Source organism: Neovison vison, chromosome X (genome assembly GCF_020171115.1).
Source record: "Neovison vison isolate M4711 chromosome X, ASM_NN_V1, whole genome shotgun sequence".
NCBI classification, from domain to species: domain Eukaryota; kingdom Metazoa; phylum Chordata; class Mammalia; order Carnivora; family Mustelidae; genus Neogale; species Neogale vison.
In genome coordinates, this window is record NC_058105.1 from 30,885,950 (window position 1) to 30,895,509 (window position 9,560).

At 41.4% G+C, this 9,560-nt stretch overlaps 1 non-coding gene across 1 annotated transcript; it reads right to left on the bottom strand.

Moving 5' to 3' along the window:
• Nucleotides 1–1,985: 1,985 nt before the first annotated feature.
• On the bottom strand, nt 1,986–2,087 carry LOC122897838. Its single transcript, XR_006382670.1, has one exon. It is a non-coding gene; the product is annotated as a U6 spliceosomal RNA (small nuclear RNA).
• Between the last annotated feature and the right edge of the window lie 7,473 nt (nt 2,088–9,560).

The window sequence follows — 9,560 nt, forward strand, 5'->3', positions numbered from 1 at the left end:
ACGGTTTTGTTTCTTTAAGTCATCTCTATACCCAAGGCAGGGCTTGAACCCGTAGCCCCGAGATCAAGAGTCACATGCTCCTCCAACTGAGTCAGGCAGGAGCCCCTGTTTCAGTTTTACTGAGCTATAATTGACGTACATCTCTGGATAAATTTAGGGTATAGGGCACAATGACTGGAAGTACGTATTTTGCAAAATGATTACCACAATAAGTTTAATTAATATCCATCTCACCATATAGTTATGAAAAAAAATTTCAGAGTTTCTCAAGAAATAAAACATGTCCTCTGTCCCTTTCCTCAATCCTATTCTCCGCTCCCTTAGAAGTAACCACTATCTAAATTCTATGTACAACTTCCACACAAGGTTTGCTACTCTTACTACATATGCATTTATCTAGTAGCAATCTAGAGTATTGTTTTGTGTATTTAAAAATTTTATAGAAATGGCATATTGTACCCAATGTCCTACAGATTGCTGTTGTAATTCAACATAATTATTTTTGAAAATTTTTAGATTTAAATTCAATTTCATTAACATATAATGTATTATTAGTTTCAAAGGTAGAATTTAATGATTCATCATTTGCACATAACATCAAGTGCTCTCCTTAATGCTCATCCCCGAGTAACCCCCATCCCCACCCAGCTCCCCTCCAGCAACCCTTAGTTTGTTTCCTAGAGTTAAGAATCTCTTGGGGCGCGTGGGTGGCTCGGTGGGTTTAGCGACCGCCTTTAGTTCAAGTCATGATCCCAGGGTCTTGGGATCAGGGTCTCGCATCGGGCGCCCTGCTGAGCAGGGAGCCTGCTTCTCCCTCTCCTTCTGTTGCTTCCCCTGCTTGGGCTCTCACTCTTTCTGTCAAATAAATATCTTAAAAAAAAAAAAACTCTAATGGTTTGTCTCCCGCTCTGTTTTTATTTTTCCTTCCCTTCCCCTATGTTCATCTGTTTTTTCATCTATTTTTTATTTTTAGAGATTTTATTTATTTACTTGAGAGAGAGAGAGTGCATGCACAAACAGGGGGAGCAGCCAAGGGAGAGGGAGAAGCAGGCTTCCCGCTGAGCAGGGAGCCCCCCACCAACCGCCAATGCAGGGCTCAATCCCAAGACCTTGAGATCATGACCTCAGCTGAAGGCAGACACTTAGCTGACTGAGCCACCCAGGCATCCCTCATCTGTTTTGTTTTTTAAATTGCACTTTTGACTGAAATCGTATGGTATTTGTCTTTCTCCGACTGAATTATTTCATTTAGCGTAATACTTTCTAGTTTCTTCCACATTGTTGCAAATGACAAGATTTCGTTTTTTTCAATGGCTGAGTAATATTCCCTGGCATACATATACCACATCTTCTTTACCCATTCATCTATTGATGGACGTCTGGGACCCCAATGTTTATAGCAGCAATGCCCACAATACCCAAAATATGGAAAGATCCCAAGTGTCGATCAACAGTGATTTTTGAGTGTTGTTCATATCAATACGTGCATATATAGCTCATTCCTTTGAACTGTTGCAAGTGATTCCATTGTATGAATACGCACAATTTGTTTACCTATTCTCCTACTGACTCACAGGTTTGTTTCATTTTTTCACCATCGCCAATTATACTGGGGTGACTTTTTTTGGAAAATAGGGAATGCGGTGCCCTTGGCTGGCTCAGTCAATGAAGGCCGCAACTCTTGGTCTGGGGGATGTGAGTTTGAGCTCCACACTGGATACAGAGATTACTTAAAAGTGAAATCGTTAGGAGCTCCTGATGAGTGGCTTAGTCGATTAAGCATTTGCCTTCCACTCAGGTCATTGTGTCGGGGTCCTCGGATTGAGCCCCATGTCGGGCTCCCCATTCAGCGAGGAGTCTGCTTCTCCCTCTCCCTCTGTCCCTCCCCCTGTTTGTGCGCTCTTTCTCTCTCTCAGAGAAATAAAAAATCCTTAAACAGCAACAAAAATAAAAATTAAAAAATAAATAAATAAAATTGTTAAAAATAAAATATGGAACGTTTCGTGAATTTCTGTGTCCTGCATGGGGCCATGCTAATCTTCTCTGTGTCGATACAGTTTCAGTGTATGTGTTGGCCAAGTGAGCAGTGGAACGACCATTCTAGACATGTTTCCTTGTGAGCCCAGGTAAGAGTTTCTCTGTAGTTGGTATAGCCGGGACCAGCCTCACCTTTCCCATGAACTAGCAATTTATGAAAATTCCTAATCATTGTTATGATTAGACTTCCTTCGAAAAGCATTCACATTCTGTTCTCATGCTGAAGTATTTCATTATTCTGGGATTTATTTTTGTCCATGGCGCGTGGTAGTGATCTAACATTATCAATGTCTTCCATTTGGACAACCAGTTTTTCCAGAACCATTTAATAAGCAGACCATCCTCTCTCCTCTTATTTATAAAGTCACCTTAGTCATGTAGCAAGTCTCCATATATGAGTGTGTCTGTCCTGGTTTCTCTGTTCCATTCCACTGAGACTCTTATCTGTCCCTGGGCCAATACCATAATGTCTCCATTGATGTATTTTTTTTTAAATTTTAAAAATATTTTATTTATTTATCTGACAGACAGAGATCACAAGTAGGCAGAGAGGCTCTCCGCTGAGCAGAGAGCTCGATGCGGGACTCCATCCCAGGACCCCGAGATCATGACCTGAGCCGAAGGCAGAGGCCTAACCCACTGAGCCACCCAGGCGCTCCCATTCCTGTATCTTTATAACAAGTTATCCTATCTGGTAAGGAAAATTCACTCTTATTGTCCTTAAGAATATGGGAGTCATTGACTCTTTTCTCTTCCATACAATTTGGCGGACCAGCTTATCAGATTTCACACACACACACACACACACACACACACACACACACACACACCTGCAGCGAATTTTACTGCAATTGTATTAAATATATAGATCATTTGGGAAAGAATGGATCTCTTTATGATATTGTGTCTTCCCATCTTTGAATATAGTGTACCTCTCTCTTTAGTAATGTCATCTTCTAATTGTCATTAGAAAGGTTTTACATATCTTTTGTTAAATTTGCTTAACAAAAATCTAGTTGTTTAATAGCTTTTGTCCTATTATGAGTACTTTTTTTTCTATTTTATTTTTTGATTGGTCCTACTTAGTATATAGCCTCCTCTTGAATTTATATATATGTACACATATGTATATATATATATTTTTTTCTTAAGTAAACTCTAAGCCCAACATGGGGCTTGAACTCAGAACTCTGAGTCACACATTCCACTGACTGAGCCAGCCAGGCACCTCCGCTAGTTAACTGTTTAGAAGAAAGTCTATTTATCATCGTCTCACTCCATGCACATTAAAGAGTAAAAATAAATTAGCAAAAACCATTAAAATCCAGGAGACGATCTCAGTGAATATTTATCTGATCTCTAGAAGGGGAAGATTGTTCTATGTATGGGGGTAGGGAAGCAAGAGATTGATCGTGTAAACCTCTGCAAAAAAAAGGATTATGAATTAAAAGATTAACAATAAGCCAGGCACAAGAATAATGTCCTCATTGCACGGAGATCTGACACTGTCTCTGGTAACGGACACAGAAAGACCCCAACAGAGAAATGACGTGCGCAAGACGGATCTGTTCGCTAAGGGGGAGGTAAACATAATGAAGGACTGAAAAGTTGTTCAGCCCCACTAAAAATCCCAGGAAGGTAAATTAAAACAATAATTAAATGTCATTTCTTGCCTATTGAACTAGCAAACATTTTTTTGAAGTGAGACTGTCAGAAACTTCTATTCGTTGCCTGTGCTGCTTTTCAGTAAAGCGATGTGGGTGTTTGAAATACTCGTTCACGGCTGCCCGTCACGTTTTCAACAGTTTCAACATTTCTGTTAGGGTCACCAGATTTAGCAAATACAAGTCTAGGACACCTGGTTAACTTTGCACTTCAGATAAACAAGAAATAATTCATTTTTTATTAACATATAACGTGTTATTTGTTTCAGGGGTACAGGTCTATGAATCATCAGGCTTACACATTTCACAGCGCTCACCATAGCACATACCGTCCCCAGTGTCCATCACCCAGTCACCCCAACCGTTCCTCCCCCCCAGCAGCCCTCAGTTTGTTTCCTGAGATTAAGAGTCTCCTATGGTTTGTCTCCCGCTCCAGTTTCCTCTTGTTTCATTTCTCCCTCCCTTCCCCCATGACCCGCTGTCATGTTTCTCAAATTCCTCATACTAGTGAGATCATATGATAATTGTCTTTCTCTGATTGACTTATTTCGCTCAGCATGACACCCTCTAGTCCCATCCACGTCGAACAACAAATGATTTTGAACTGTAATGATGTCCCATCCATGTTTGGGATAGACTTGCCTTTAGTATTATTCATCGTTTCTCTGAAATTTGAACTTAACCCGCATTTCATCTGGCAACCTCCTTTTTTTATATTTGTGGAAATTCCAAGTCTATATAAGCCCTTTCTCAGATTCTCAGTGTGTCTTGCCGCTAGCCTGTAAGCCGGTGACCTCAGCTTCGCTTTCAGGAGACTGAGATTTGACGGTGAGGGTGGTAATTAAACCAGACTCTGCATGGAGCTTCTCTTTTTGCTGACAAGGATGATGAAAGGAGAGATTCTGCTTTTTTCTGGGGCTGGTGACAGTGTAGGGCAGTGGGGTTTTTTATAGTGAGGTTCAAAGCCACCGTATATGTACAACTCTGGGATGTGCCATTTACTTAGGTTATGATCTGTTGCGTCAAGCTTGTTCGCTGACCTGGTTTGGGGCATCTTTTCTGGCAGTTTAGATCTGATTTTCCAGTCCTGCCAACAATGCTGCGAAAAACTCAATATCCTTTGGTAAACTCCTTTTCGGCTTGACCTTCCAGAGTCAGCATCTACTGCTCCTGATTTCAAGAATCCTGACTGATCGGGGCCACCTGGCTGGCTCAGTTGGTAGAGCTTGTGATGCTTGATTTCGGGGCTGTGGGTTCGAGCCCCACATTGGATGTAGAGATTGATTACAAATAAAATCTTAAAGGGGCGCCTGGGTAGCCGAGTTGTTAAGCATCTGCCCTGGGCTCAGGTCATGATTCCAGGGTCCTAGGATTGAGCCCCAAATTGGTCTCCCTGCTCAGCGGGGAGTCTGTTTCCCCCTCTCCCACTCCCCCTGCTTGTGTTCCTTTCCTTACTGTGTCTCTGTCAATTAAATAAATGAAAATCTTTAAATGTGCACGTTGAGTCCCCATTCTAAGACAGTTACTTAAGTGTACGCTCTGTACTGTGGATGAAAATTTGTGCACAAAGGTGTTCATCTAAGGGTTATTTAGAAAACGGAACAACTGGAAACAATCTAACTCAAGCATCTAGTTCTAGAAACAGGGACTCGGTGCAATCATTAAATGGAATAGTTAGAGGAATATTTAAGGACATGGAAAATGCTATACTATTAACTGACAAAATCAAGATAAAAATGTACATATGTCTTATGATCTCTAGTGTGTAAAAACCAACCAAAAAAGGCAGGAAAAGAAGCTGGAAGAAAATACGCCCAAATGGGGTTGCTCTGGGTTATCAGCTTACTTTTTTCCTGCTTTTTTATACTTTTCGATTTGTTACAGCGTGAGTAAGAATTATTCTTGTAGGAGCGCCTGTCGGAGTCAGTGGGGGGAGCGTGGGACTCTTGATTTCAAGATTTAGAGCTGGAGCCCCATGTTGGGTGTAGCGATTACTTAAAAATAAAATCTTTTTTTGGGCGCCTCGGTGGCTCAGTGGGTTAAGCCGCTGCCTTTGGCTCGGGTCATGATCTCAGGGTCCTGGGATCGAGTCCCGCATCGGGCTCTCTGCTCAGCAGGGATCTTGCTTCTCTCTCTCTCTCTCTCTCTCTGCCTGACTCTCCATCTACTTGTGATTTCTCTCTGTCAAATAAATAAATAAAATCTTTTAAAAAAATAAAATAAAATCTTTTTTTTAAAGATTTTATTTATTTATCTGACAGAGATCACAAGTAGGCAGAGAGAGAGGAGGAAGCAGGTTCCCTGCCAAGCAGAGAGCCCGATTTGGGGCTCCATCCCAGAACCCTGGGATCATGACCTGAGCTGAAGGCAGAGGCTTTAACCCACTGAGCCACCCAGGTGCCCTTAAAAATAAAATCTTAAAAAAAAAGAAGAATTGCTCTTGTAGTCATAAAAAGAAACCTCTTCTCTAACCTGATTGGATAATCTATAGCCTACTGGGCAGACACCTTTGTGCTGTGCAAACAAACTGGGTGATTTCTGTGGGGGTGGGGATTCCATGGTAATGGGATTTTTATTATTTTTAAATTTATTTTATTTATATTTTTTATTTTTATTTTTTAAAGATTTTATTTATTTATTTGACAGAGAGAGATTACAAGTAGGCAGAGAGGCAGGCAGAGAGAGAGAGGAGGAAGCAGGCTCCCTGCTGAGCAAAGAGCCCGATGCGGGACTCAATCCCAGGGCCCTGAGATCATGACCCGAGCCGAAGGCAGCGGCTCAACCCACTGAGCCACCCAGGCGCCCAATTTTATTTATATTTTTTAAAAAGCTTTTTTCTTTTGCTTTTTTTAAAGATTTTATTTTTTTATTTGACAGAGATCACAAGTAGGCAGAGAGGCAGGCAGAGAGAGAGGAGGAAGCAGGCTCCCTGCTGAGCAGAGAGCCCGATGCGGGGCTCGATCCCAGGACTCTGGGATCATGACCTGAGCCGAAAGCAGACGCTTAATGACTGAGCCACCCAGGTGCCCCTTATTTTTGTTTTTTTAAAGATTTATTTATTTTAGAGAGAGAGAGAGAGAGAGCACAAACCAGAGGAACAGAGGGAGAGGGAGAGAGAATCTGAAGCAGGCTGTACACTGAGCACAGAGCCCCACACAGGGCTCAATCCCATGACCCGAGATCACAACCCAAGCCAAAACCAAGAGTCGGATGCTCAACTGACTGCACCACCGAGGCGCCCCCATAGGAGTGGAATTTTAGAGTGACATCCTGAGTTAGGCCATGAGAACAGGATAACAAAAGAGCTCACTGCTTCTTTCGATGCCATTCACAACAGAATTTCTTTTTTTTTCCTTAAAGATTTTATTTATTTATTTATTATTTTCTTTTTTTTTTCCCAATTTATTTATTTTCAGAAAAACAGTATTCATTATTTTTTCACCACACCCAGTGCTCCATGCAAGCTGTGCCCTCTATAATACCCACCACCTGGTACCCCAACCTCCCACTCCCCCGCCACTTCAAACCCCTCAGACTGTTTTTCAGAGTCCATAGTCTCTCATGGTTCACCTCCCCTTCCAATTTACCCAATTTTCTTAACGATTTATTTATTTATTTATTTATTTGAGTACCAGCAGGGGGAGGGGCAGAGGGAGAGGGAGAAGCAGGCTCCCCATCGAACAGGGAGCCTGAGGTGGATTGGATCCCAGGACCCTGGGATCAGGACCTCAGCTGAAGGCAGACGCTTAACAACTGAGCCACCCAGGCGCCCCACAGCAGAACTTCCGGAAAAATACCCTCAAGCCCCTTGGAGAAATATCTCACTTGGCTTCTCGTTGCTTTTCGCTTTCTTAGCAGCCCCTGACTCCCTTCTGACATCCATTTTTGGAAATCCCTCCTGTATGAGGCAGAAAAATGTATCGAGGCTAATCTCAATGTTATAATACGGCTAACAACGTCAACAAAATGCATCTTCTTGGAGTGTACATTTTTATTAGATGATGAGTAACTTTAAACAGTATTTTAAAAAATTCTTTTAAGATCTTATTTTAAAGTCATCTCTATACCCAACATGGACCTAGAACTCACAATCCCAAGTTCAAGAGAAACATGCTCCACTGAGCCAGCCAGGTGTCCCAAATGGCATTTTTTACATTATAACAAACTTGGATATTTCATATTTTATCCACATATTTCACGTGGATAAATCACAGTTTGCATGGATTTTTAAAGTAAAACCCGACTTCAGTGAAATTTTATGCTTCCAGCATTCATACACCTCTACTTTGGAATATTTCTGTAGGAAAATGTGGCAAGTACAGAAGGGTGTACTTCTGCCTCTCTCTTATTAGGCATCCAATTTCTCCCCGTATCTGAGCCATATGGTTTCTTCACAGAACATCTCTGTCTGACTGTGTAGTGAGTCCAGAGGTGGGAGAGGCCAGTAACTGAGAACAAGGCTCATTTTATTTAACAACGTGGCATTTATGTGGAGTCAAGAAGTTGTGATATGTGTGTATGTGTGTGTGTGTGTGTATAAAATATACAAATAATACATATTATATATATGTTATATGTTTTATTATATTATGTATATATATATATTGGAAATTATTCGGCCATGCAAAATGAAGAACTCTTGGGCGCCTGGGTGGCTCAGTCGGTTAAGTATCTGCCTTTGGCTCAGGTCATGATCCCAAGACCCTGGGATCGAGCCCCACGTCGGCTCAGTGGGGAGTCTGCTTCTCCCTCTGCCTCTCTCTTTCTCTGTCTCTCATGAATAAATAAATACAATCTTTAAAAAAAATGAAGAAATCCTACCATTTGTGACATAGATAAAACCTCGAGGGCACTATTCTAAGTGAGATAAGTCAGACAAAGAAAGACAAATACAGTACGAGCTCATATGTGGAATCTAAAACAAAACAACAAACTCCAGACTCATAGGGGCGCCTGGCTGGCTCAGTTCAGTGGAGCCTGAGCCCCTTGATCTCAGGGTTGTGAGTTCAAGCCCCACTCTCACAGAAAACCCAGACTCATAGAAAAGGAGATCAGATGACAAATGTAGAATAGGGAATATAGTTAATAATATTGTAGTAGGGGTGCCTGGGTGGCTCAGTCATTTAAATGGATGATGCTTGATTTCAGCTCAGGTCACTATCTCGAGGTCATGAGATCGAGCCTTGTATCTGACTCCTTGTGAGCAAGGAATCTGCTTAACTTTCTCTCTGTCTTCCTCCGCCCCCTCCCCCTGCTTGCACTCTCTTTCTCTAAAATAAATAAATAAATCTTAAAATAATAATAATAATATTATAGTAATGTCGTATGGTGACAGATAGTGACTACAATTATCGTGGTGAGCACATAAGTAATGCATTGAATTGTTGAATCAATACACTGTACTACTGAAACTAAACATACTATTTTGGGCTAATTACTCTCCAATTAAAAAAAGAGATCAGGGGCACCTGAATGGCTCAGTGGGTGGAGACAAGACTCTTGATCTTGGAGTCGTGAGTTTAAGCCCCACATTGGGCTCAGAGCTTACTTTAGAAAAAAAGAAAGAGAGAGAGATCAGATTTGTAATTACAGGTGGGGGCAAGAGTGAGGAGGAATTGAAGAAAGGTGGTCAAAATGTACAAACTTCCAGTTATAAGATAAATAAGTACTAGGGACAGAATGTAACAGCGTGGTGACAATGGTTAGCACCGCTGTGTGATAGAAAAATTCTTAAGGGAGTAAATCCTATGAGTTCTCATCACAAGGAGGATTTTTTCCTCTTATTCATTCTTTTTTTTTTAAGATTTTATTTATTTGACAGAGAGAGGTCACAAGTAGGCAGAGAGGCAGGCAGAGAGA